This window comes from Protobothrops mucrosquamatus, unplaced genomic scaffold (assembly GCF_001527695.2).
Source record: "Protobothrops mucrosquamatus isolate PMUCROS unplaced genomic scaffold, P.Mucros_1.0 scaffold1258, whole genome shotgun sequence".
NCBI classification, from domain to species: domain Eukaryota; kingdom Metazoa; phylum Chordata; class Lepidosauria; order Squamata; family Viperidae; genus Protobothrops; species Protobothrops mucrosquamatus.
In genome coordinates this window covers 232,848-260,530 of record NW_015387464.1, presented here as the reverse complement: position 1 = coordinate 260,530, position 27,683 = coordinate 232,848, and positions in this window count along the sequence as shown.

The following is a 27,683-nucleotide window of genomic DNA, read 5'->3' as shown; positions in this document are numbered from 1 at the left end:
TAGATTCAAGACTCAATAGGGAACTTTGTGATTAGCTTGTCCAAGTCATATACTTTCAAAGCATGATAAGAAGGGGCATAGAGGAGGAGACTTCTCTCTTGTTGCTGCAACTAGTTAGAAGTTGAATCAATTGTTGGCAGTGCCAGGTCCAGCCTATGAAGCTGGTAGAATGATCTTTATACAACTTTGCTTTGTGTTTGAACTTTAATAATTCTCTGTATCTTTATCTGTCTCTGTGTGTGGATGAGCACTTTCCAACCAGGCTTCTGGGTCACTTCCACTAAAGAACTCTGCTCAAGTGGAGCTTTGCCTACAAATCTGAAAGACTGAGAATTGCCCTCCATCTTCTTGGATCCAAGTGCTTTGATAGAGAATGATGAACACATTTTTGGGAGGGTAGTGGTTTGACCTTAAAAGGTATTGTGTGCCTCAATTGGGATGAAAGTTCCATTGCTTTCTGTCCCAAGCTTTTGATGACCCAGGCTTAATATAATCTCGTTCCTATTGTTTGATAAGTCTAAATCAAGGGTAGGAAACATATAGCCCTACAGATCTTATTGGACTCTTATTTCCCATTAGTTCTTCTCAGCCTTGCCAATGGTCAAGAATGATGGGACTTATAGATCAGCATATAAAATGTTTCCCGGCAGAGCTGTTCATAATGCTTATTATTCTGTGGGTTTAGTAGGTTTCTAACTATCCCATTTTCCTTTCTACTATTCTGGTACCTGGTATCCAGATTCATACACGTATATACGAATAACTTTTGACACAACTATTTATTTAATGACAGTTTGAGGTTACAACATCTCAGAAAAACTGACTTATGACTCATCCTTGAAGTTATGACCATCACACCACCCCTCCAGTCACGTGATCGCAATTTGAGTGCTGGGTACATGGCTCACATTTATGATGGTTGCAGCATCTTGAGGCCACAGGATCACTATTTGCAACCTTCCCAGCAGGTTTCCGACAATTTGAAAAGTGACAGTAAATTGCAGTAAAAATGGTTATAAAATCAGGTAGTCACATGTTGACTAGCTTAACAACTGCATCACTTAGCGACCAAAATTCCAGTCTTAATGGTGGTGATAAGTCAAATACTGCCTGTACTTGCACACGATGGTTTTTTTTAGCTGCCATGCTAACTGTACCTGTATTCAAGAATTAGTTCAAACAATGAAATGCACATCTACCCATAAACACAAGTAAGTTCCATGCTTAAATTTTTCTTATTTTTATTAGCGATGTCCTCCTCTAGTATTTTGGGATGCTGGGGATAGCATTAAATACCTCCTTAAGTTTCAAAACAATAAAAGTTTAATATTGAAGACTCAGCTGTGAAAAAATTAGCCAAGTGAAGCCATAATGAATCCTGAATCATATTTACTTTACCCTTTAGTTTTATCGACTGTATATATTTTGTAAAGTTGATGTCTACAGCTGGAGAGATCATCAGCGAGCTTCTTCACTTCAGCAAAGGCTTGAGCAAAGTGGTCCTTCAATGCCAAATTGGAGGGTGATGCTCTTACAGCCAAGTAGACAAGCCACCTGGGTTTGCTTTGTAGATGAAAAAGCCACTGATATCAAACCCAAGTTTCTCATCAAGGCAGAATGGCTCCATTTAAGGGCTATTGCTTTTGAAGATTCAGCATTACCCCCAGATTTGGGGCAGTATGTCTCCAAATACTGGTTGCAGAGGAACAGTGGTGAGAAAAGGTCTTCATCCTCTACTTGCAAACATCTTGATGCATCTGATTGTAAGGAACAAATACTGGATATAGATGGAATTTGGACTGTTTTCTTACAGTATATAGTCATAAAAGCAGATGCCAACAGATTTGCACAACTCTGTTGACTGCAGTACAAGTCACGATGGCCAGATTTTGCCCATAACCTCATAAACCTAGAATTTGCTTTGCTGCTAAGAGTATCAGTAAAACAGATTTTTCCCCCCTTTCACACCTGTTAAAGATACGTATACGTTTGCATTTGGAACCTGTGTTCCTCATAGCTAGCCAATATTTAGTTAATCTGAAAGGATATATTGTGCATATTAATGTTCAAGAACATGTGTGAGTGTGTCTTTCTGTATAATCTCTGAAATTCAGCTGCAAAGGGATTAAGCAGCAATGGTAATCAAGGAGGTGGAGCAAGGACATTTAGCATTTTCCCCTGTCCCATGATGCCGTTTGCACAGAGGAGGAAAATGCCACCAGTGCAAGCAAAGTGGAGAATTCCCTCCTTGATATAAGGAGGAAAACATCACTTTGACTACACTTGAACCTTAACATTGGAATGCAAAGGCCTGCAGGAAAACCCATTGTCCATTTATCCCAAATAAAAGTAATAAAAAAGAATTTGGAAACTCATCTTCATATAAATGAAAGCCCAGCTTTAGAATAGTCTATCAACTGATAAAAATGCACCATTCTTCATAAGACCACCCTCCCTGGCTCAATCTTAAATTCTCTTTGAAAGTTTGTAAACACTGCAGTTGTTCAAAAGTGTGAACCATCCTCACGAGACCAGAGTCCATATGGCACCAAGTTGTCTTGATGAGAACTGAGAAGACCAAATGAAATGGCTGTATAAAATTCAACAGGCCTAGCTGGTACAGTAAGCTCTCATATTAAAAGTGCAAAATCTACATAGACAGGAACTAGAAGAATAGGGTATTTGATTTATCATGGCGGCCATGTCTGCAAATTCAAACGAGATATGAAAAAGATATTAAATTATGTGGGTTCTATAAATAATAGACAGAATTTGATAAGATATTACTGACATCAGATGAAAAATTGATTAAGAAACTTTATAAATATATGCTAAACTTAAAGATGGAAGAGGAACAAGTTAAAGAAACAATGATAAAATGGGCAAAGAACTTTGGACATAACATAGAACTAGAAAAATGGCAAAGCCTTTGGGAAAGAAATTTGAAAACAACAAAAGCGGTAGCGTACAAAGAAAATTTATATAAAATGTTTTATAGATGGCATTTAACACCTGTAAGGTTAGCAAAAATGTTTAAAGATGTATCAAATAATTGTTGGAAATGTAAACAAAAAACAGGCACTTATTACCATCTTTGGTGGACATGCGCTAAAGCTAAAAGATTTTGATTGAGAATACATACATGGTTAGAGAAAATGACGAAAAAACATATAGAATTTAAGCCAGAGTTATTTTTGTTAGGCATAGTTGGAAGGTACCTCGGAGGTCATCTAGTCCAACCTCCTGCTGAGGCAGGAAACCCTATACCATTTCGGACAAATGGTTGTCCAGTTTCTTCTTAAAAACTTCCAGTGTTGGCGCATTCACCGCTTCTGGAGGCAGGTTGTTCCACTGGTTAATTGTTCTAACTGTCAGGAAGTTTCTCCTTAGTTCTAGGTTGCTTCNCTCTTCTCTATACTCTTTCTAGAGTCTCAACATCTTTTTTACATCGTGGTGACCAAAACTGGATGCAGTATTCCAAGTGTGGCCTTACCAAGGCATTGTAAAGTGGTATTAATACTTCACGTGATCTTGATTCTATCCCTCTGTTAATGCAGCCTAGCACTGTGTTGGCTTTTTTGGCAGCTGCAGCACACTGCTGGCTGATATTTAAATGATTGTCCACTAGGACTCCGAGGTCCCTCTCGCAGTTACTACTATTGAGCAAGGTACCCCCTATACTATACCCGTACATTTGGTTTTTCTTGCCTAAATGTAGAACCTTACTTTTTTCACCATTGAATTTCATTTTGTTAGATAGCGCCCAGTGTTCAAGTCTGTCCAGATCCTCCTGTATCCTAAGCCTGTCTTCTGGAGTGTTGGCTATTCCTGCCAGCTTGGTGTCGTCTGCAAATTTGATGATTATGAGAAAGAGTGTATATGTTTAATTTTACGTATATTAACTGCAGCAAGAATTGTATTTGCTCAATATTGGAAAAATGAAGAACTACCAGCGGAGGAAGTGTTAATTAAAAAAATCTTAAGAGTGTGCAGAAATGGATAGATTGTCATTGAAAATGAAAGAGAAAGAAGATTCAGTTTATTTTAGAACATGGGATACTTTTTATAATTGGCTAGAAAAACGAGGTAGAGAGAAAGGAACTTAATATGTATTAGTAAACTAGACACTGAAACCCAGACAATATGTTGATGGTAATATTTTAAGCACTTGTGGTTATTAAAAAACTAATAAAATATTTTTTTTAAAAAGTGCAAAATCTCTGGAGATTTTTGGGCGGAGGGGCGAGACTGAAGGTTACATCTGGCCAACCAATTATCACTAATTAGCGTCGTATACAGTACATATGATATGTGCATATATGTACAAATACATTTACATGAAAGGCAGTACTTATAGTAAAGAAGATATAGAGAAGATACTGGATTCTGCTCCATCATGTGGCCCTCTTTACACATTTTGTTGTACTTTTTCTAAGTTGTGTCTGACTCCTCATGATCCGATGGTCCACAGCATGCCACGTCCCCCTGTCCTCCACTGTCTCTCTGAGTTTGCTGAACCTCATGTTCACTGCGTTGATGATACTATCTAACCATCTCATCCTCTGCCGTCCCCTTCCTCTTTTGCCTTCCATTTTTTCCAACATCAGGGTCTTTTATAATAACTCCACTCTTCTCATCAGGTGGCCAAAGTATTTGAGCTTCAGCTTCAGTATCTGTCCTTCCAAAGAATAGCCAGGGTTGTTTTCCCTTAGTATTGACTGATTTGATCTTCTTGCAGTCCAAGGGACTCTCAAGAATGTTCTCCAACACCAGAATTCGAAAGCATCAATTCTTTGGCATTCAGCCTTCCTTACGGTCCAAATCTCACAGCCATATGTTATTACTGGGGTCTTTACACATAGTCTTCACTCAGTGATTGTTCTGTTTGGCAACCATTTGAGTGACTTCACAGATGGTCTTTGCCCTTATAGTAGTCCCATGGTCATGTGATTGAGATTTGGGTGTTTCACAAATGCTTTCCAACAGTGGAATCAATGGAAAAGCCAGCAGTAAAATGGCAAGTTGCAATCATGTGACTTCTTGATTAATGTGCAAAAGCTCTGGAGAATATTTTTACAGAGCCCTGGTGGCGCAGTGGTTAGAATGCAGTACTGTAAGCTAGCTCACTGCTCGCTCCAGAAGTTCGATTCTCACTAGCTCAAGATTGACTCAGACTTCCATTCTTCCGAGGTGGGTAAAATGAAGACCCAGATTGTTGGGGGCCATATGCTGACTCTGTAAACCACTTAGAGAGGGTTGTAAAGCACTTTGAAGTGGTACCTAAGTCTATAATTCTATTGCTAAGTGCTATTAATGACTGGGGGTGATTCACTTAACATCCACAGCGGAATTGACATTGTAACTTCATCAGTGTCATGTGATGTCTTGCTTAACAACCACATCACTTAGCAATGGAGTTGCCAGTCCTAATTGTTGTAATTAAACAAAGAGGACTGTTTTGGAGACAAGCATCAGAGTTCTGTGTGTCAGCTCAAATTCCTTCCTTCCTTCCTTCCTTCCTTCCTTCCTTCCTTCCTTCCTTCCTTCCTTCCTTCCTTCCTTCCTTCCTTCCTTCCTTCCTTCCTTCCTTCCTTCTGCTGCCCAATCTGATTTGGAATAGATGTTCTGAATTAGTATAGTTAATCATTGAAAGACAACTTCTTCCCAAATCAGAATGAATTGCGACAGTTGTAACCAGGGAACTATACAATGCCTTCCTCGTGACGGCAGACATAGCACAGGAAAGCTTTATTTCTGATTTATCCAATTCTGCAAAGTTTTAATATAATGCATTATACATAGTTTGTGGAAAGCAAGTGCCACTTCTCTCTCTCTCTCTCTCTCTCTCTCTCTCTCTCTCTCTCTCTTTCTTTTTTTTCAACCATACTAAATTTATAAACAAATCAGAAGCCCATTTTAAAAATGTATAAGACTCTGGGCAGACGCAAATGCTTTGAAACTCTAGTGAAATTTCTGAGTGGCAGGTGTTATGATCATCTGCTATCTCCAGTCTGCATAAAATTAGATTGATGAAGAAATGATATCTCAGCACTTTTTCATTCTTCCTTTTTCTCTTCCAATAGTGCAGTTCCAGGAATCAAGCAACAGCTGCAACCAAGAGCCCACTTTGGCTGAAATAAGCGAACAAAAAGCTATAATTAGGAGTGTATGTAGTTTATACTCAGGATTATGAGGTCAAGACAGCTCATGTTCTGAACTAGGAAAAAGTGAGTTCTATGCAAATTACATACCCTGAAAATCTGTACACTTTGCAAAATTCCTGTAGGGAGAACTTTGCATAGCTTTAATGGGAAGAGGGAATATCCTTGAGGAACGGGAGGAAGAGAAATAACCAATACAATGATCAGGTAAAAGAAATCTGAGTCTGGGGCAGAAATGTAATCTAAGAAAGCATCTTAGACAGGATTCTCTCTAATTCTCATGAAAATAAAGGGGAGAAGTGCATTCAGACAGATTCTGTTCCTATAAACTTATTATAATAAAAGTAGCATTAGTATTAGTAATCTTGGGTTCCCTAGTCTGGTCTACCTTGAAGAGCAATAGTTTATTCTGAGAAACAATGGATGGAAACTAATCAAGGAGAGAACCAACCTAGAACTACAAAGAAATTTCCTGAGAACAATTAATCAGTGGAACAGCTTGCCTTCAGAAGTTGTGGGTGCTTCATCACTGGAGGCTTTTAAGAAGAGTTTGGATAGCCACTTGGTATAGAGTCTCCTGCTTGAGCAAGGGGTTGGACTAGAAGACCTCCAAGGTCCCTTCCAACTCTGTTATTCTGACTTCATATAGATCAAAAGCAAACTTCAGAGCTACTTGTGGGAAGGGGTCATTATTATGAAAAACTGTCAAGCCTCGCTTCCATGACCTCTAGAAAATCTTACTCAACCAGTCCATTGCCTTCTGAGACTGCAGGCATATTTGCCATTCCCATTTAAGTTGCTCCTGTCCTGTGGTCATAATGACATGATTCTAAACTGGATTAAGAAGATCTTGCCCTGGCTGAGATATTTTGACAACAGTTTGCAAGGGATTCAGTTTGGATGGAAGCTACTCTTCCTCCCACTGGACTATTCCCTCTTGCTGTGCCCTTCCACCATCTTTTTCAGGAAAGCGATGGGCCAATATCTATACAGGTAATCCTCGACTTACGACCATTTGCTTAGTTACAACAGCACTGAAAAAAGTGACTTATGACCATTTTTCACACTTATGACTGTTGCATCCCCATGGTCATGTGATCAAAAGTTGGATGCTTGGCAACTGGTTCATATTTATGATGGTTGCAGTGTCCCAGGGTTACGTGATCCCCTTTTGTGACCTTCTGACAAGCAAAGTCAGTGGGGAAGCCAGATTCACTTAACAACCGTGTTCCTAACTTAACAACTACAGAGATTCACAACTGTCTCACTTAGCAACAGAACTTTGGGGCTCAATTGTGGTAATAAGTTGAGGACTACCTGTACATACGGATATACATATACAGTATATGCATATACAGATATACAGATATATAATGCTGGACTTATATTGACAATGCTGATAGTTCCCAAACTGTGTGCTCCCCCTCCCACCACTCTAGTGTACCACAACAAGCTCACAAGGGTTCTGTGGGATATTTTAAGTTTAAAATATTTAAAATTTCAATCACTATCAGACATCATGCAAATTACTAGCTTGAGGTAGTTCACAGTTTGGGCCTAGAAGCCCAGGGGAAAATTACTGTCCCCTACAAAGCAGTCAATGAACTGCTGAGTTAGCTTGTGACCAGCTGCAGCCCCAAGGGACTCTCAGCCTTACCAGGTAGACCAGGAAGGAAACATGACCAGTTCCAGTGTTTCTCAACCTTGACAATTTTAAGGCATGTGAACTTCAACTCCCAGAATTCCACAGCCAGCAATGCTGGCTGTGGAATTCTGGGAGTTGAAGTCCACATGCCTTAAAATTGTCAAGGTTGAGAAACACTGATTAAGCTAATTCTACTTTATTGTAAAGCAAAATTAACAGAACCTTGCAAGTCTGAAAGTAAAATATTCTCATTGCCACCTTTGCAGCAATTAAGGAGGGTTTCTTCTGATCCTTTTGCCTTTCCTATTCTCCAACTATGGATTCTCTTATCTCTTATCAGGTCGTCCCAAGGTAAAATCTCCTCAGCGTTCCTCCCAAGGTCTTTCCCACAGAGACAGAGACAGGGACAGAGCCTGGAGGCAACACACCAGGGAAAAGTATACTTCAGATGCAGAAAAATGCATGCTGAAGTCACTTTGAAGGTGAGTGGAGATTAATAGAAGGCGATGATGTTCATTTCTACCTTTCAGAAAATTGTTCCCCTTGCTGGCGATAGGGGAACCCATCAATACAAGTAAGGCTTTTCTTATACTCACTAACTTTCTGTTTCAAACGTGTTTTCCAGAGATAAGGACTGGAAACCAACTCAGTGTTTGCTAATTGTGAAGGGTAATGATGATAATCATATTAAGTTCTGCACTGAATATGGCATTTTGCACTTTTGCGATACTAATTGTCCAGAATGTTATAGGGTCTCCTGCTTGAGCAGGGGGCTGGACTAGAAAACCTCCAAGGTCCCTTCCAACTCTTCGATAATTCTGTAAAGTACATAATCTTGACTTCGTCCATGTTTTGATGTCCTCATAGCAATAGTTGCTCTAAATAGGGCCAACATGCAAGATAACTGAGAAGGTGCTGCTAATATGGAACTCTCCCACTTGCCTGGTACCAGCTGACACAAGGTGAGGACAGATTTAATCACTGACTTGTAGTCCTTTGAAGACCAGGCCAAACTAACCAACTTTCCTAGCATTTCACAGATGAAAAGAGGAACGTTTGGAAGGAAGATCTACTCAAGACTGCTTCTGATACCAAAGTTTTTTTGCTACCAAAATGGAAGTCCCCTTATTTTCTTATTTCCAAGCTGGTCTTATGTCTTATCTACTTTATCATTCTCAATTTAATGAGCTGTCAGGTTTTCCTTTCTAATTGTCTATTCCAAAACCAGCTTTGAAAGAGAAAGAGAAAGAGGGAGGGAGGGGAAATAGCGGAAATATTCTAAGAAGAGTTAGCTTTGAGCAACAGAAGGAATCCCTTCCCCACAATTAGATTAAACTGTATTGTTGAGTTGGCAGAAAATATATTTGTGTAAAATCAACATTGGATCCCTGTCCTACTCTAGTCATTTAGTGATCTTCCAAAGTAGTGGGTGATAGATGGGGCAATAGATATTACACACCCTAATGCACTCCTTGGATGGGGGTGGGGAGGGTTCCTTGAACACTGGTACAACTAAGAGTAACTGAGACCCATCTTGCTCCTAGGTTGAAGAGTTCAAAAAAGGACTCCTCATAAAATGAGGAGGAAAAGCGTTATCAGGACATGTTCGTGTTGTGGTTGGATGTTTAAGAAGGAATACACAGGTTCTCTCAGTCGAATCTTTCTCATTAATGTGAGATGAGTTCTGTTTCTATTCAAATTATAATAATTATTGTGAGCTTGTATGAACACCATACCTTAGCATCAGTGGTGGGATTCAGCCGGTTCGCACCCGTTCGGCAGAACCGATACCTAATTTTTTGTTGAGTTCAGCGAATTGGTTAGGATAAATCTGTGTTTTCCAGAACACGTCTGGTTTTCATTCAACTTCCTTCCAGGCAGAGGGGAAAAAAAACCCTCGCAAAAAGTCCAAGAGAGAAGTGACGGAAACCAAACGGAGACACAGCACCTTCGATAATGTCACTCAGGCGAAAACTAGTTGGTGCTTCTCAGAGGTAATTTCAGGAATAGAAGCTTCATCTCTCTAGTTTCCCGATTGGTGCATACGGGAAAGGGGATGAGGCCACCAAGAATTAGCTGGGGTTGTGGCTCTGGAACTTTTGCTTGTCTAGCTATACAGAGCGCAACTAGTGATGTGTGGGAATGCTCTTAAAGGGTTCTGTTCTGAGAACCGGTTGTTAAAATATTTGTATCCCACCACTGCTTAGCATATTCATGTTACGCCAAGCAATACATGGAGGGGGGGGGGGGAAAATACATTTCCTCTTCTTTTGGGGAAATTCATAAGTAGTCACCTCACTTGTAAATTATACCCTTTTGCCTTTACCTTTCCTCAGACTTCCAGCTACCTTAATATTTTTTATTTCTTCCTTTTTCCCCCCTTTGATCCTCCAGATGTGATCCTGAGCTATTTGTTTTCAGGTGATATTTGCTCCATAACTGAACAATCCTAGGGGGCTTATTATATATGTTGGGGTTGATGTTCTGCCTTGTTTTGGTTGTATAAACTAAATTCTGCTCTTTGGTGTGGCATTAAGGATGAAGGTCAAACAAAAATAGATTTTTTTTACTGTAATATAAATTTGGGGCTTCTGAACAAAAGATGGTAACCTTTCAAATGATTAAAAATATGGAAATTGGAGTGGGTGGGTGGGTAGACTCCTGTTTATTCAAAAGAGATGGAAACAGTAAAACACATGGTCAAGACCGGTAAATTTCAACTGAGCAAAGAGACTTTTTCAAGGCAAAAAAGTGTTTTTTGAATGGAACAGTGGAAAACTAGCTGCAAATTAGACTAAACCTGATTTGTTACATTCAAGGTGCAATCATATATTTATTTTGTGTATTTATAATTACAAGACTGCATACTTGCAGATGACTCTGGACAGCCTTAAATGTATACATGTTATGAATCTAAAAGTAAAACTAAATGTATCTAAGGAATATTAGTGCTACGTTTACAGGCATAATATTGGGTTGTTTAATCTGGGTTTAGATCAGAGCTTTCCAACCCTGGCAACTTTAAGACTTGTGGACTTCAACTCCCAGAATTCTCCAGCCACCCATGGCTGGTTGGGGAATTCTGGGAGTTGATGTCCACAAGTCTTAAGTTGCCAAAGTTGGACACCCCTGCTTTAGATCATTTTATCCCTACTTGTCTATGTATATACGCAAACTGCTCATATTCTTTTTCTTCTTCACACAGTTTATAGCTATTTTCTGCACTTGGAACTTAGACGATAACAGTTATAGGGGGAGTAATGAGCTTTTCCAGCTCTTTTTCTTAATTCTTTCTCTGGACATCTTGAATGTATACTAAGATAACCAAACTTGATTAAAGTAATCGGTGGGGCAGAGTTAAAAATGGGAAGACGGTAGATGGAACATTACAATGCTAACTTCATTCCTTTCGTATGTATATGCTCTAACAATGTATACACATTTAAAGGGGGTATGTCAGTCTTATTAGGTGGACTAGACAGGAAACAGGATTAGATGAGCTAATTCTACTTTATTGTAAGATTACATTAACAGAATCTTGCAGACCTAGAGTGGGGTTTTTTTTCTGATCCTCTTGCCCCATCTACATTCCAGCTGTGAGCTAAACTGCCTTTTATCCGACCATTTCCTTGGCTGCATCTCATTGCCCTATCTCCTAAGGCCATGGTGGCGAACCTTTGGCACGCGTGCCACAGGTGGCACCCAGAGCCCTCTCTGTGGGCACGCGTGCCCAGTCCTAGGCCTTCAGCTGGGTTTTATAAAACCTTTTCGCTTTAGGCCTCCGCCGCCGTGTGCAAAAAAAAAAAAAGGTTCAATCAATCAATCAATTTCAACTTCTCGTGGGGAAAAAAAAGATCTCGCAAAGTTGGAATTGATTGAACTTTTTAGTCCCACCCAGTCTGCCGTTACTACTGAAGCCACGCCCACCCAATGGGCCACACCCACCCAATGGGCCATGCCCACCCAGCACCTGACGATACATAAGTGGGTTTTGGGTTGCAGTTTGGGCACTCGGTCTCTAAAAGGTTCGCCATCACTGTCCTAAGGTCATTCCCTCATAACATTACAAGGTGAGACTTTCATTGCAACATTCTGTCTGTCGCTTTGAATGTTGACTTCTCTTTGCGGATGCAAGTGAAAGTAATGGGCATTTGGAATACAGATTTGGTGGACACAGATCTCTTGAGGGACAACCCCATCTGAAATCAGTTGGGAAGATCCTTCTGCTTTCCTAAAATGATGCTCCTGGATTAATCAGTAAAACCGAGACTATTATTGCAACTCAAAATTTGATTGGCCGTATGTTCTGCATGCGGCCGCGATGGCTCAATGGCTAAAGATGCTGACCTTGTCAGCTGGAAAGCTCACAGTCTTATTCGAGACCCGAGTGCTGGGTGACCACGTACGTGCCCATTACTTGCCCCAGTTCCTAAGCAGCTCAAAAGTATGCAAATGTTGAAAATGTGTTTGAATATGTAAATGTGAATAGATAAATAGGTACCACTTCGGTAGAAAGGTAACAACATTCCATGCGCTGTGGTATATAGTCATATTGACCACATGACCATGGAAATGTCTTCAGACAATGCTGGCTCCCTCGGCTAAGAAATGGAAATGAGCAACATCCCATAAAGTTGGACACAACAGGACAGGGAAGCCTTTACCTTTATCTTTGTATTCTGCATAGGATGAGCAGGCAGTCTTTTTCCTTGGCACACATGGAAAGTGACTCATTTGAGTGGTTCTATATGCCAACCACACCCTAAACTGGGAGATAATCATTAAGAGAGAAGGAGAGCCCCATTGGGCTGCTGGCAAAAACATGCACAGTCTGTTTATTGATTCAAAACAAAAGCAGGAGCAGATGCTAGCCATAGGAAAACAGCTACACTTTCTATCAGAGTGATAGACAAACACAGAATAGGGAAATCTGATAAGCAGTTGAGTGAACACCCCCTCCCCCAAATATAATAACATTTTGGATGCTAGACATGGTACAATTTGTATAGACTTTCTCACAACACTATCACAAATTCTAAAGGAGTTGGAATTGATGCACCCCTGTAGTTTGGATAATGGGAGATGGATTGTGCTTTGCTTTGAATACGGGTCTTCAAGCTGACTCACATATTATGTTTTCCCAAGCAAAAAAGGACAGGGGAAAAAATCGATGTGAATATTTTATGCACATTCATTACTTCCCTGTAGCCAGTGTTCCCATTTCTGTTTGTGTTCTTAATTGCACGAGCAGGCAGAGCTGTGCTTAACCACAAAGCAATCCAATGGCTTACTTGCCTAGTAGTGAAGTTTTGAAGTGCAGGGAAGGATCACCACAGTCCTTGGAGGAGAATCCATAAATAGCCGTGTTTCTCTCCCCCCTCCCCTTTTCATGGGCCTGTGTTTGGGGCCATGTGTGTATGATGCAGGAGTCTTTCATTCCCTTCCTGTTCCTGTAGAACACTGCATAAGAAACGGACAGAACATAATCAGTTCTAGTACTTTCATAACAGCTAGTTTACATATTGTTAGGCCTCCTTCTCTGGGAATAAGTTCTGGGAAAGTGCTCTCTTTATTAATTTATTTATTTTTAATACAGATTTTTAAAAGAAAAAGTAGCCCATTAGCACTGCCTTTCCTCTTTTTGCTGCAATTCCAAAAGAAGTGGCAGGTCTAGGTGGAAATGGTGAGCCAAACTCTTGTCACCATCTTGTTCTAATATTTTAAACTGGCCTGAAGAACAACAACAGGTGATTAAAAGAGGAGCTGCTATGGGCTAATCTGCACACCCAGGTTTCTGTAGCAAGTGAACAGGCCGCTAACCATTTCTTTAGGGCAGGAATGCACGACAGCTTACATTTTCTTGCTATAAATCAAAATATTCCTTTGCCTTCAATGTTTCATTTCATTGTAGGGAAACACTTTCACTCCGATTAGTTACTGTGTCTGGTTGCAGGAATGCTTGTTCCCCTCTGTAGTTTGGTTACTGCCTTCCACAGCTGTGTTGTCTTGATCTTCCAGGTGCCATGTTGTTTTAATTCCTTCTGAGTGCAATTCAAGCTGCTCATTATTATCTTTCAAGGGCTATGTGACCTGGGACCAGGGTATTTATGGGTCACCTCTCCATAAGGATATCTGCCCATCCTACCAGGTTGGAAACGGGGGGGGGGGGTATGTTCCTAGTCCATTCCCTTGAATATTGCCATTTAGGGGACCCAAGAAGCATGCTTTTTCCATGGCAGATCCTGTCCTATGGAACACCCTTTCCCCTGAGATTCAGCAGGCCTCCACCCTTTCTAACCTTCCCAAAAGCACTCAAGACCTCGCTCCCCACCACCACCACCATGTACTGGAATAGGGTGGGTTAAGTTTAATTATGGTGCCAGATTTTTTTGGTTTTAGTATTTTTTTTAATAAATATTCTTTGATACATAGATGTGGTTTTACCTGTTGATGCACGCCTCCCAGATGTTGGTATAGGTCAGGGGTAGGCAACCTCAGCTCTTTTATGATTCATAGCTGACTCAGCATAGCTGACTCAGGAATTCTGGGAGTTGAAGTCCATGAGTCATAAAAGAGCCGAGGTTGCCTACCCCTGGTATAGGTAGTCCTTAACTTACAACCACAACTGAACCCCAGATTTATGTTGCTAAGTGAGAAATTTGTTAAGAGAGTTTTGCCCCATTTTACGACTTTTCCTGCCACATTTGTTAGGTGAATCACTGCAGTTGTTAAATGAGTAACACAGTTAAATGAATCTGGTTTTCCCGTTGACTTTGAATGTCAGAAGGTGGCAAAAGGAGATCACATGACCCCAGGACACTGCAACGGTCGTAAATGTGAGTCAGTTGTCAAACATCCAAATGTAAATCATGTGAGTATGGGGACGCTGCAAGCGGTCGTAACTGTGAAAAATGTTCATAAGTTACTTTTCAGTGCTGTTGTAACTTTGAATGATGAGTAAACAAATTGTTGTAAATCAAAGATTTCCTGTACATGATGGGCAGCTATTTAAATGTTTTAAGCAAATAAACAAACCAACCAATAAATAAAATCTATTGGAGTGTCTGTCCCCCTTCTGAAGGAACCTTAAGCAATGAACATCTCTTTTCTTTCTCAGATGTATCTCTTTTTTATGTTTATGTTATCCCAACTAAGTGAAAATGACAAGAATTTGTCCAGTTTATCTTCCTAGACAAATGAAGAATAGAAAAACTCGTGATGTTTCCTCCTTTTACCAACTCACTGGTGAATGTGCCAGGAGGGAGGATATTAGACACAAAGGGTAGTCAATTGGTGAAGGTAGCAAAGACTTTATGAAAATGAAGATGGCTGGTGCTTGCTCTCTCAGCATGAAAAAATGAGTTCAAAAAGCAAAAATCAACCAATCGAGGGCTGTAGTAAACCCAGTTTGGGCCAAACATCAGTTCCTTATCACGCCCATGCATAGGGTTGAAATCCAGAAAGGGTTTTCTTAAACCAGCTTCATTTCCAGACATAGAAACATAGAAAAATCTCCAGAATGATGGTTATCCAAGCAACAAGTCCAGCTGACTTAAACATTGATTCAAAACCAAATGGGGGGAAACCGAAATATTGATAGAGAAATTTGGGCAACAGGGAGAAGAAATCTTGCTGCACTGACATCATGAGTAGGAACCATAAATAAATTACTTGATTTGGTTTGATGTGTATCCACTTTCAACATAGGGTAAGTCATTAAGGGACTACTCCACTGATATGCGGACCTCTGCAGGTGCCTGATGATATAAGCTATAGTCTATAAAAAGAAAAGGCTTATTGTCTATTTATCTTCAGTTTTGGAATAACTGGTTGCTTGATTGTTTGGTTCTCCATCCCAGTATGGCCATGGGAATTTTGTTTAAGTATTCTTGTAAGTTTGGTGCAGTTAAGGCACCAGTCTAGAAACCAGGAGACCATAAGTTCTAGTCTTGCCTTAGGCACAAAGCCAGCTGGGTGACTTTGGGTTACAGTAATCCCTTTCTCTCATCCCTAGGATGGAGGCAATGGCAAACCACTTCTGGAAAACCTTGCCAAGAAAACTGCAGAAATTTGTCCAGGCAATCTCTAAAAATCATACACAACTGAACAGAAGAACAACAACAACAAAAAAGGCACTCGGAGAGTCCTGTATATGTTAATAGCTCTAGAAGTCAAGATTATAAATTTATAAATAAATTCCAAGTGCTTATACATAAATCATTACATACGAATGAAAGCTACCTTTTGAAGAATGGATTGCTGCAAATGTGAAGCTAGGGAACATATTTCACAAACACGGGAAATTGGAGAAGAGTTTTCCAGTCCTAGCCCTTTCATCAGGTAATAGAAAACAACAGTGGACCATTTCAAATGGCTCCCATTGAAGTTGCTAGTAGAGATTTTCTAATGCATATTTGCCAACGGGCACTGTCAACAGAATAATGCTATATATTGTTGACAAAATTAGTATAAAAGAGGCCTTGAAACCTACAGCCAATGGTTTAAAGGGCATTAGCAACAGGCATCAGTTGTTAGCTGAGAAAGGATATTGGAACATGGCTTTCCGGATTTTACTTACTTTCCTAGAGCTAATAAAGATTTTAAAAAACAGAATTAAGATGAAGGGAAGCTTTCAAACCTTTATTATTTAGAAGCTTTTTTTAAAAACCCAATGCAACAGCTGTTTCTATGGAAACGGGGGCAAGCCAGACTTCACAAAGGAAAAAAGAAATGGAGAGGGTTCTTCTTTAGATTTTAGTTTCCACAGAAACATGCATCATAATTGCAGTAAATAAACTTGGTGTTATACTCTTGAGCTAACTCTAGGGCACAGTGCCTGCACGCAGAACATCCTTCATGTCTCTTGACAACTAAGTCAGAATCCATATTCCTATGACTAAAGATGAAATTGTTCCTTATTATATTCCATGGAGTTATATTTAGAGCCGTGTATATAAAAAGCAGCATAATTTTTGACCAGTGTCCTCCTCTCTCACTTCTTTTTAACAAATCTGATTAAGGAAGGAGGAGAGATCATTTAATTAGCACGACCAAGAAAATTTGTTGTGTAAGTATGTCTACCAAAGCCACATGAGAAATGTGATCTCTTTCAGAGATCTAATATTCTGTAAATCTCTGTGAGACCAAAGAAATAGGAGATGTATAAAATCATGTACATATAAATAGGATGACAACATGCATGAGAGCAATGCATGTTGAAGTATTAACGTGAAGTATTAATACCACTTTACAATGCCTTGGTAAGGCCACACTTGGAATACTGCATCCAGTTTTGGTCACCACGATGTAAAAAAGATGTTGAGACTCTAGAAAGAGTACAGAGAAGAGCAACAAAGATGATTACACAACTGGAGGCTAAAACATATAAGGAACGGTTGCTGGAATTGGGTATGTCTAGTTTAATGAAGAGAAGGATGAGGGGGGACATGATAGCAGTGTTCCAATATCTCAGGGGCTGCCACAAAGAAGAGGAAGTCAAGCTATTCTCCAAAGCGCCTGAAGGCAGGACAAGAAGCAATGGATGGAAACTAATCAAGGAGAGAAGCAACCCAGAACTAAGGAGAAACTTCCTGACAGTTAGAACAATTAACCAGTGGAACAACCTGCCTCCAGAAGCGGTGAATGTTCCAACACTGGAAGTTTTTAAGAAGAGACTGGACAGCCATTTGTCTGAAATGGTATAGGGTTTCCTGCCTAAGCAGGGGTTGGACTAGATGAACTCCAAGGTCCCTTCCAACTTTATTATTATTATCTCAGGAAGAACCTTGATAGGAAGGAGATTCTCTGCCATTCAGCTGGATAAACATTCTTCAAAAGGATGCTAGTTATTGATGAGATTTGTAGATAGAGCAACCTATGGAGATGGTTTATTGTTAAGACAATTAATAAGAGCCAATTTGGTTTAGTGGTTAAAGCAGCAGGTTAGAAAAGCAGGAGATTGTGAGTTCTAGTCCCGCCTGAGTCATGAAAGCCAGTTGGGTGACTTTGGACCAGTCACTCTCTCTCAGCCTAACTCACCTCACAGGGTGGCTGTTGTGGGGAGAATAGGAGGAGGAAGAAGTATTGTGTGTGTATTCACCACTTTGAGTTATTTATAAAAATAATAAAGAAGAGAAAAATAATAAAAAATCAAATAAAATAAAATAAATAAACCTACCAACTCCTCCAGATTTTCTCTGATACTAAGAGGCATGGGGAATATTCATCTCCTGACAAGACAGACCCCTTATAATTGAGATTCTAATCTTAGGGCCAAAAAGAAGGAGAGTTTTTAAGAGAAGGTATCCCTTTTAATGTTTATCTGTCATTAAGTACAAATGTAGCCTGTTGGCCATAAAAAAAAAAACAGTTAAAGCCATATTGAAGAAAGGTATTCATTAGATCAACTTAAAGTCATATGTCCATGGAGATTGTCAGTCATCCAGGTCATGGTTGTCCCAAAGGTGCTTTTCAAAAGGCAACTTGACTTTCTTTCTTTTTTTTCCTTGAAGACATTTCATTTCTCATCCAAGAAGCTTCTTCAGTTCTGACTGAATCGTGGGGAATGGGGAGATTTATATTTCTTTATAGTCTTATGAACTCTTCAATAGGACAGCTGATAAATAGTTCTGCAAAGTAATTTGCATTGAAGGAGGGGAGAATCAGTTTGGTGCAGTGCAGATATGTCAAACTCGCAACATCACGTGACATCACGCAACATATCAGGACAGTTTTGCCATTGCCGGCAATGGGGTGGGCGCGGCTTCCAGATGTCGTGTCCGGTCCGTGGGCTGGCAGTTTGACACCCCTGGTGTAGTGGGTTAAGGTTCTAGCCTAGAAACAAGGAGATCATGAGTTCTAGTCCCACTTTAGGCATAGAAGCCAGCTGGGTGATATTGGGCCAGTCACACTATCTCTCAACCCAACCAATCTCACAGGTCCAGTTATGTCCAGTTATGGGGAAATTTAGAAGGAAGAAGGAGTATGTTGTATGTTTGCTGCCTTGAGTTATTTATAAAGTAATAGGCAAGATTAAAAAAATAGCAGATATTCCGAACATAGTTGCATTTTATAACGATCTCGGATAAAATGTGGGAGTAGGTTACAACACACCAATTAATTCCTGGAAAGAATAAGCAAATGATTGGTCATGCTGACTGAAGCAGAGAGAAAACATGTAGTCTGTCACATGGGGAGCAGGATCCAGGTTGGCAAAGTCTGTTCTAATTTATGGACAGATTGTGAAAGTGTCCTGTGCCCTTCTTTTGTTTTGTGGTTTATTTAATTGTGGGTTGTGTGTTCTATTCATATACAGCATTGAGTATACCTGATGTATAATGAATAAAGTGCAAAAAGCAAGGTGACCTTGAGGTAACTTGGCAAATTTTAGTCAGTGCCGCACATGGCAATGCATATCCCTGAAGTTACTTAACTTCTAAATGGCTGCTGTTTAGAACAATATGATGTCCTTGTTTTCTTGTGCCCCAGAATTTCTTCTGTTGCTCCATGCCTAATTCTAATTCTCCTTGTTCTTTCCAAAAACCATTAAAAATCCCATAAAAACCCATGAAGCAATTGTACAACTTGGTATTACTCTTTTTGCCACACACATGCATTGTACACATTTTAAAACTGAGTTATAAGTTATAAATATACCATTATCATATTTTTCAGGACCATATTTAGCACAGTTAATTCCAAGCTTAATGATTGCTCTGTGACAGCCTTTCTACATCCAACGTTCTTCTTAAGCCTTCTGTATACTCTTGGTTTCAGCTGGCAGATGAATCTTGACAACAGTAGCACAAAACAATCTTCTCCAGATTGTACTCCATCTCTGTTTTCCAGGGAGATCTGTTTAAATACAAATAGAATTGGGACTTAAATGTATCAGGCATGAGAACATTTTTAGTTAGGATAGATGCAGACTACTCAAACTCCCCTAAGTCCTTGTTAAATTAACCCCATGTTCTGTAATCGTATCAGGTCATGCTCTTTGTTGTAAAACAATAGTACAGTCTCCGGCCCTCCAAATATTGCTAAATTACAAATCCCAAGAATTCACCCAGCTTGGCCAAAGGTGAGGAATGTAATGAATTGGTAAGCAATCATTTTCCCACTCCTAGCCTATGTATAGGCATAATTTTCCAGCTCTTGCCTGCCTTCTTTCAGTGTTAAAATCATAGAATCACAGAATCATAGGACTGGAAGGAACCTTGGTGGTCTTCTAGTCTAATCCCCTGTTCAAGGCAGGAGTCCTTATTCCATCCTGGACAAATGGTTGTCCAATAGCAATTGTTGTTGTTAGTTGCGAAGTTGTGTCTGACGCATCGTGACCCCATGGACAACGTTCCTCCAGGCCTTCCTGTCCCCTACTATCTTCTGGAGTCCATTAAGCTCACGCCTACTGCTTCAGTGACTCCATCCAGTCACCTCATTCTCTGCCGTCCCCTTCTTCTATTGTCCTCACTCTTTTCCAGCATTAGGCTCTTCTCCAGTGAGTCCTTCCTTCTCCTTAGGTGGCCAAAGTACTTAAGTTTCAACTTCAGGATCTGGCCTTCTAAAGAACAGTTGGGGTTGATCTCCTCTAGGACTGACCGGTTTGATCACCTTGCGGTCCAGGGGACTCGCAGGAGTCTTCTCTAGCACCATAGTTCAAAGGCCTCAATTGTTTTGCGCTCAGCCTTTCTTATGGTCCAACTTTCATAGCCATACATTGCAACTGGGAAAACCATGGCCTTGACTATACATACTTTTGTTGGCAGGATGATGTCTCTGCTTTTTAGTATGCTGTCTAGATTTGCCATAGCTTTCCTCCCCAGGAGCAAGTGTGTTTTAATTTCTTGGCTGCAGTCCCCATGAGTGGTGATCTTGGAGCCCAGGAAGATAAAATCTGTCACTACCTCCATTTCTTCCCCATCTATTTGCCAGGAATTGAGAGGGCCGGATGCCATGATCTTGCAATAGCAATAGCAATAGCAATAACAATAGCAATAGCAATAGCACTTTTATATTGCCCCATAGTGCTTTACAGCACTACCTGGGCAGTTGACAATGTATGTATATTGTTCCCAACAATCTGGGTCCTCATTTTACCAATCTCAGAAGGACGGAAGGCTGAGTCAACCTTGAGCCCCATCAGGATCAAACTCCACACTACAATACTGCATTCTAACCACAGCACCACCAGGACTCCAATCTTTTCTTCAAAACCTCCAATAATGGAATACCCACACCTTTGGGAGGGAAGCTGTTTCATTGCCTAATTGTCCTCAGTGTCAGGAAACTTTTGCTTAGTTCCAGGTTAGATCTCTCTCTGACAAACTCTGATGAGCTCCTGTTCATCCAGAGTAGAAGGTGATTGTAGATGTCTAAACCAGTTCATAGACACAGCCTATTCAAGTTACCTATGGTACTCTTTGGACACTAATCCAAAGGTTGATAACATTTCAGTCTTTAGAGCAGACTTCTCTTTTCACATAATCGGTTGTAAAGTTTAAAGTTTAGGTCACTTCTGCCATTCCCATTACCCCTGAACAATTCTGGGTGGAAGAACAGCTCTGCTGATCTATTTCTTTCAATTTCCGTTTTGGATATCTGATCAATCAAAAAGGGCTCTACAAGGGCAGGGGAATGAATGAGTCCCAAAGCCCCCATAGTTCCTTCTGCCCTTCCACAAGTCTTTAGCATGTTCTAAGAGCAGTGAAAAGCAGAATCTTAGTGAGAGATGCTCTGATTTTGATTCGGCATCTTTATTTTCCAAGGGATCATGAAGGCCTTTTCCTTGCTCATGGGAGCAAGGAAAGGAATATCCTGCTAGGCAGGTAAGCAACTTCCTGGAATATTAAGCACTTCTTCCATTCTTCAATCATCATAGCCAATTGTTATGCCAGATGCATCTCTGCCAGGAATCAAATGTTTAGGAAGCTAAACAAATACATGACAGGGAGGAAGAAAACCTATGATTGGCAGCCTGGATTTGTAACAATTCCCCAGGGAGTTTCTTCCATTTTAAAGTTGGGCTAATGTTGGGCTAATGTGAGAGTTCTGTATGTCAGATCAGAGGGACTACTCAGTTTCCTGTTTCCCTTTTCATAGATAAAGGAATACTATAACTAATAGAAGTGGAGTGCACAAAGATTATGGTCCACATCTCTCTTACTGGGTAATTTGCAATGCATTTGCAAAGCATTTTGTACAAACCTGGTGCAATCCGAAAAACAACACATTTGCATTTAATAAAAAGGCAGATACAATCACAGGTTTTCCCCACCCTAATACATAATTCCCTCATCCTCATCCTGTCTGGTTTAGAAGCATCACTGCTTCAGACAGGCAGGCGGTGCAGAGTGGTGAGGATGGCTGAAAAGATCATTGGCAGTTCCTTCCCTCCCATCCAGGACATAGCACCTAAGTGTTGCTTGAGCAGGGCCCACAAGATTGTCTGGGACACTATACATCCTCTTCATGACCTGTTTTCCTTGTTACCTTCTGGGAGGAGGTTTTGTGGTATCCGAAGCAGAACATCCAGATTCAGTCACAGCTTTGTTCCATATAGTATTAACCTTGTGAACTCTAAAGCTTCCTCCTTCTGTTATGTATTCAAGATGGACAGTGATTAATATTTATATGTTACTTATATGTAAGGGTGTAGGTCTATACATATGTTGTATATAGTATGTTTAAATGTGTGTTATGTATGTGTACACTTTAAGAGCAAGCAACTAAATTTCATTTTTAATGTGTGCCATTGTGCCCACAGTAAAAATAACAATAAAGGTTATCTATCTCAATATCAGAGAAATGATAACATAAAAATAGCTCAAGAAATTATTTTAACATGCATCCTGAATTACTGTTGTGTGTGGATAATAAAGAGACATTATAGTGCAGTGTTTGTCAACCTTGGCAAATTTAAGAGATGTGCACTTCAACTCCCAGAGAGTTGCTGCTGGGGAATTCTTGGAGTTGATGTCCATAACTCTTAAAACTGCTAAGGTTAAGAAACACTGCAATAGAGTAGGGAGTTAAATTGCCTGATTATTCGAGAGCAGACTGCCAACTTTCTAATGTCTTATAATATTAGAATAAAATTATATATTGAAAAGAACCTGGAATGCTAATTGAAAAAATTAGTTCCCTAACAATGTCCATAATATCAACGATTCATACTGTCCCCCTTCCACCCTGAATATCTAGCTCACCTTGCCCTTTGCTCTGGCAGCATAACATTTTCAAATTACTGTTCCTGGTCATTGCTGACTCACATTGCAATTAGTTTAGAAATTACAGTATGTGTTACATGAAAGATGAAAACAATAAAGACAGATCATAATAATCTTTGGGGAAACATATTAGTAGATAATCAGTGTGGGGGGGAAAGCCTCCAGACTCTTATGATTTAGATTCCTTAAGCTAACTTCGACCTGAGAAGAACTAGGATGGAAACCTTACAAGTACAGCGTGAGTATCTGTCTCAAAGAGAGCTAGAGAACGGAATAAATTGATTATTCCTTCTTCTCCATGTTGCTAGACTGACAACACAGTCAAATAGGAGAACTCCACTAAAGTGGAAGCCACTGACTGGGCTGAGAAATAGATAACGTCCCTTGTCCCTTGTTAGTGGCAGACTGTTCCAAAAATGAAGAAAAAAATATGACATTGAAAGGGTAGAAATATTAAGTTGAAGGGATTTAAGAAATAAAATATGAGTTGTTGAATGTACAGAAGAAGTCCCGTGCATTTTATCATGTCTTCCTACACATTTAATCTTGCTTCAGAACTCTGAAACAACAGAGCACTTTAAAAAAGTATACTGAGTCCACTTAATAATCAGTTCTAGAAATTAAAAATGCTGGTATTTAATTATTCCCTGGTGTCATAATTTGGATAAAATATTTATATCATCTTAAAAGCAAGGCTATTGTATAATCAAATGTCTCTACCATCCAGGCACAATCAATAATTTACAATACAATGCAGATTATGATCTTGTCATGCCTCAGAATTAGGAAATATAATCTGTATCATGCAGGTTTCTTAACAAAGTTCTTTTTTTACCGTACTTGTAATCATGTCGCATTCTGCTCTGCTGCAATCAGCTCTCACTTGCAGAACAGCAAAACTATTAGCAATATTAAACATAGCATTAATAATAATAATAATAAAGTTGGAAGGGACCTTGGAGGTCATCGAGTCCAACCCCCTGCCCAGGCAGGAACCCTACACCATTTTTGTGAATACTTCAAAAGATAATTAATGGATCCTAACAGAAAAGGTAAAATATGTAGAATGGAGTCATGCCACAGTTATCATGCAGGACTAGGCCTTTCCTACCCTGATATCATTCAGGTGAGCTTGATTGCAACCCTGTTGAAGAGCTGTGGTGGCGCAGTGGTTAGAATGCAGTATTCCAGGCTAACTCTGCATTCCACTGCCAGGAGTTTGATTTTTACTGGCTCAGGATTGATTCAACCTTCCATCCTTCCAACATTGGTAAAATGAGGAGCCAGATTGTTGGGTGGCAATACGCTGACTCTGTAAACCGCTTAGAGAGGTCTGTAAAGCACTCTGAAGTCTAAGTGCTATTGCTATTATCACTAGCAAGCACAATATGAAAGTAGCTGGATGGAAATGATGGGAGAAATATCTTAGACTTTAGGAGGGCACCAAGTTGAAGTGACTGACATAATACGAGTCATTGAAAAGCATTGGATTCCACGGCTATCCTGGGAAATGTTCACTCTGAATCTGAACTCTGATTTTCAGTTTACAACCTAATCTGGACCAAATCTTCTTGCATTTTTCTTCTGTCACTATTGCAGTTAATTGATGACTCTTCTGTTTAGCTTGGGACTAATGCCTTCCATTTAGCTCCATGTGACATAAAAATGTTAACCTGTAACTGTAAACTTCCCTCTCATCTTTATTTTTTTTCTTATAATTCACAAATTCCTCAGAATATTATACCTGAGATAGAACTGTGAGACCAGACGGGTTCCAGAAGAGGTAAAAAAAAAATCATTATCATAATTGCTAACACATTGAGCTTTAAGCCCAAAATGCATTTATTTTCTCAAGTGCTTAATAGTAATTGCACTCTGCATTTCATGTACTAGGCAGTGAGTCAATAGGAACCCTGCTGTTAGCTGCTCTAGCAGATAGATGTTTATTGATTCTATAGACAGAGAGATAGGGGATGACTTTGGTGGCCATTACAGTGTTCAGGCATTGATTTCAATCTCCTCTCTCAGGCAGTAATAATTTTGTGCTTCTCTTCTATAGATAGCATAAGGTGACTCAGAGAAGACAGGGAAGGAGTTCTGCTTTGGAATTTTTATTTACATTTATGAAGGAATTTGTTGGAATCCTATCCCATTGGTATAAACCAGTGGTTCTCAACCTTTTTAATGCCGCGACCCCCAACCGGTCGTAAGTCGAGGACTAAACCGGTCGTAAGTCGAGGACTAAACCGGTCGTAAGTCGAGGACTAAACCGGTCGTAAGTCGAGGACTACCCAACCAGTTGTAAGTCGAGGACTTTCCCTGCCCGGGAGCGCCGTGCATGTGTGGATCCGCCCCCTGCGCCGGCCGAGGCGTAGATGGCAAGCGGCAGAGACGGAGCAGGCCGACCACCAGCTGGCCCAGCTCAAGGGAGGTAAGGCACCCACCAGAAAAGGGGGAAAAATGGCGGACAGACTTGCTTGGCGACCCCCGTGAAATGGTCGATCGACCCCAAATGGGGTCATGACCCATAGGTTGAGAACCGCTGGTATAAACTATGGCCGTATTGTAGCTAGATGGCTTAGCAAAGTATAATGCATTTTGAAGTGTGACTTTGCTTATGGATATTTCACTTTCTCTATGCTAACTTGCTCTTCATTGCTTTTGATTCTTATGGATGACCTAATATTCAGACTGATGTGGCATAACTAAATTATTAACTCAGTCCAATTGGGAAGAGTTTATATTAGGACCAATTATTTAGATCTGTCTTTCCTTGGTTAAAGACAATGGGCAACACGGAGAAGATAGAAGTATCCAGAAAACTGAATGGTTGTAATTTGATGAGGACCTCATCAGGATGATTTATAAAAGTAGTAAAATATGGCAGTAAAAGATAAAATCAATGGTGTCTCTTTAGTCTTTTTTCAATTTGCTTGTTTACTCCTGAGTCCAAACAGGTGCTTTCCCCATCTTTTCTGGCATCATCTAAACTATGTTGAAAAGGCTCATCCACATGTCCCCCTTAGTTATAACTTGAAGGTAGATCACTAACCATTCTTTAACAACATGATCCAGCCTTCTTTTTGCTCCAAGGCCATAGCAGAGTTACCTAATTTCATATATATCCAATCTAATGTCAAAATGGTGTTTTCCATCTTCTCCCAACCCAAGATTTGTTGAATATATGACATGCGACTTCAAAGGTGGTTGTGTGGATGACAGCAGAACCTTGATTCTGCCCTGCTCTTTCTTGGCTGCTTTCAGCTGCTTCAGGCATGGTTCCTCTTCTCTGATCACTGGTGACTTCCCTCCGTGACTATTTTGCCTTTTGCTTTAGGAGGAATCAGGCACTAGATACCTGATTCAAACCATTATTATTAGGCACTCTTCAGGTTCCTAGCCACGTGGGTAGTAGAGTAATGCTGTCTGAAGTGGGACACTCTATCCATCAGTATCTCACCAACAGCCCCCAACAGCTATTTTTAGACTGAGAGGGATATACAGTATGAATAAAAGATCAAAAGAGAACAAAATAAAAAAATGAAAAGGATGAGTGATGGAGAGAGGCAAGCAAATGAGAAAACACATACAAGGGAGATTTGTGTGAGAAAGAGATCAATTAGAGCAATGGGGTGAGAGTGACTTATTGATTATAATAGGTCAGTGTTTCTCAACCTATTCTGTGTGGACTTCAACTTCCAGAATATCCCAGCCAACATGTTGACTTGGGAATTCTGGGATGTCAAATCCACATACCTTAAAGTTGACAAAGATGAGAAACACTGCAAAAGGTGATCAAAGGGGATGGACAGACAATGGAGCAAAATAGAGCGATGAGATGTTGATAGTGAAGGACGATGGAGTGAGTGATAGTGCAGAAGCTGGTGATGGAGCTGCCTCTGCAGTCTTAGATGGGCGGCACAGAGGACTACACAACCATGCGGCTGGCTAGTCACTTGAGAGACCCCCCTCCCAGTGGTAATAATCCAATGACCATTTTAGGATTTCCCACTCCCCTTGATGTTTAATTGCCATTATTCTGTAATTTAAAACTTTTAGCTCTAATTTTCGTGTTAACTTTTATATGCTGTTTGATTTATTGCCTATAATATTGTACATCATCCAGAGCCCCTCTTTAAGAGAGATGGGCAGTTTAGAAATATGCAACATAAATAAATAAACAAGCGGTAGAGCAAGTGAGAGAGATAAGAGAGAGAGAAAAGAGGAGGCAAGTAAGAATGTGATGGACAAGAGAGGGGGAGACAGAGAGAAATATTGAAAGAGAAAAGTGGGGCCATTTTGGCAAAACAGGAGAGTCAAAAAAAAAAAGACTCTGAAGATTTGATACTAACAGTCAAAACTCACTCATCCCCTAGCCCTCGCCCCACCCCAACTTCCGTGAGAAAGAGAGTGATTGGTACATGATTCCCACCCCGCCCCCAGCATCCACTAGTTGTCTTCCTTAATGCATTCATCCTATCAGGACAGCGCCATTTACCCACCCATCACTGAAACAGAATAAAAATCAAATTTCAAAACACAGAAATTATGTTGGTCATTTTTTTGACCACTTCCCAGACTGGAACAAAATAAATTGATATACCTGAGAAAGAATAGGCTTTTTACTACCTCAAACCACCTCTTGATGTGAGT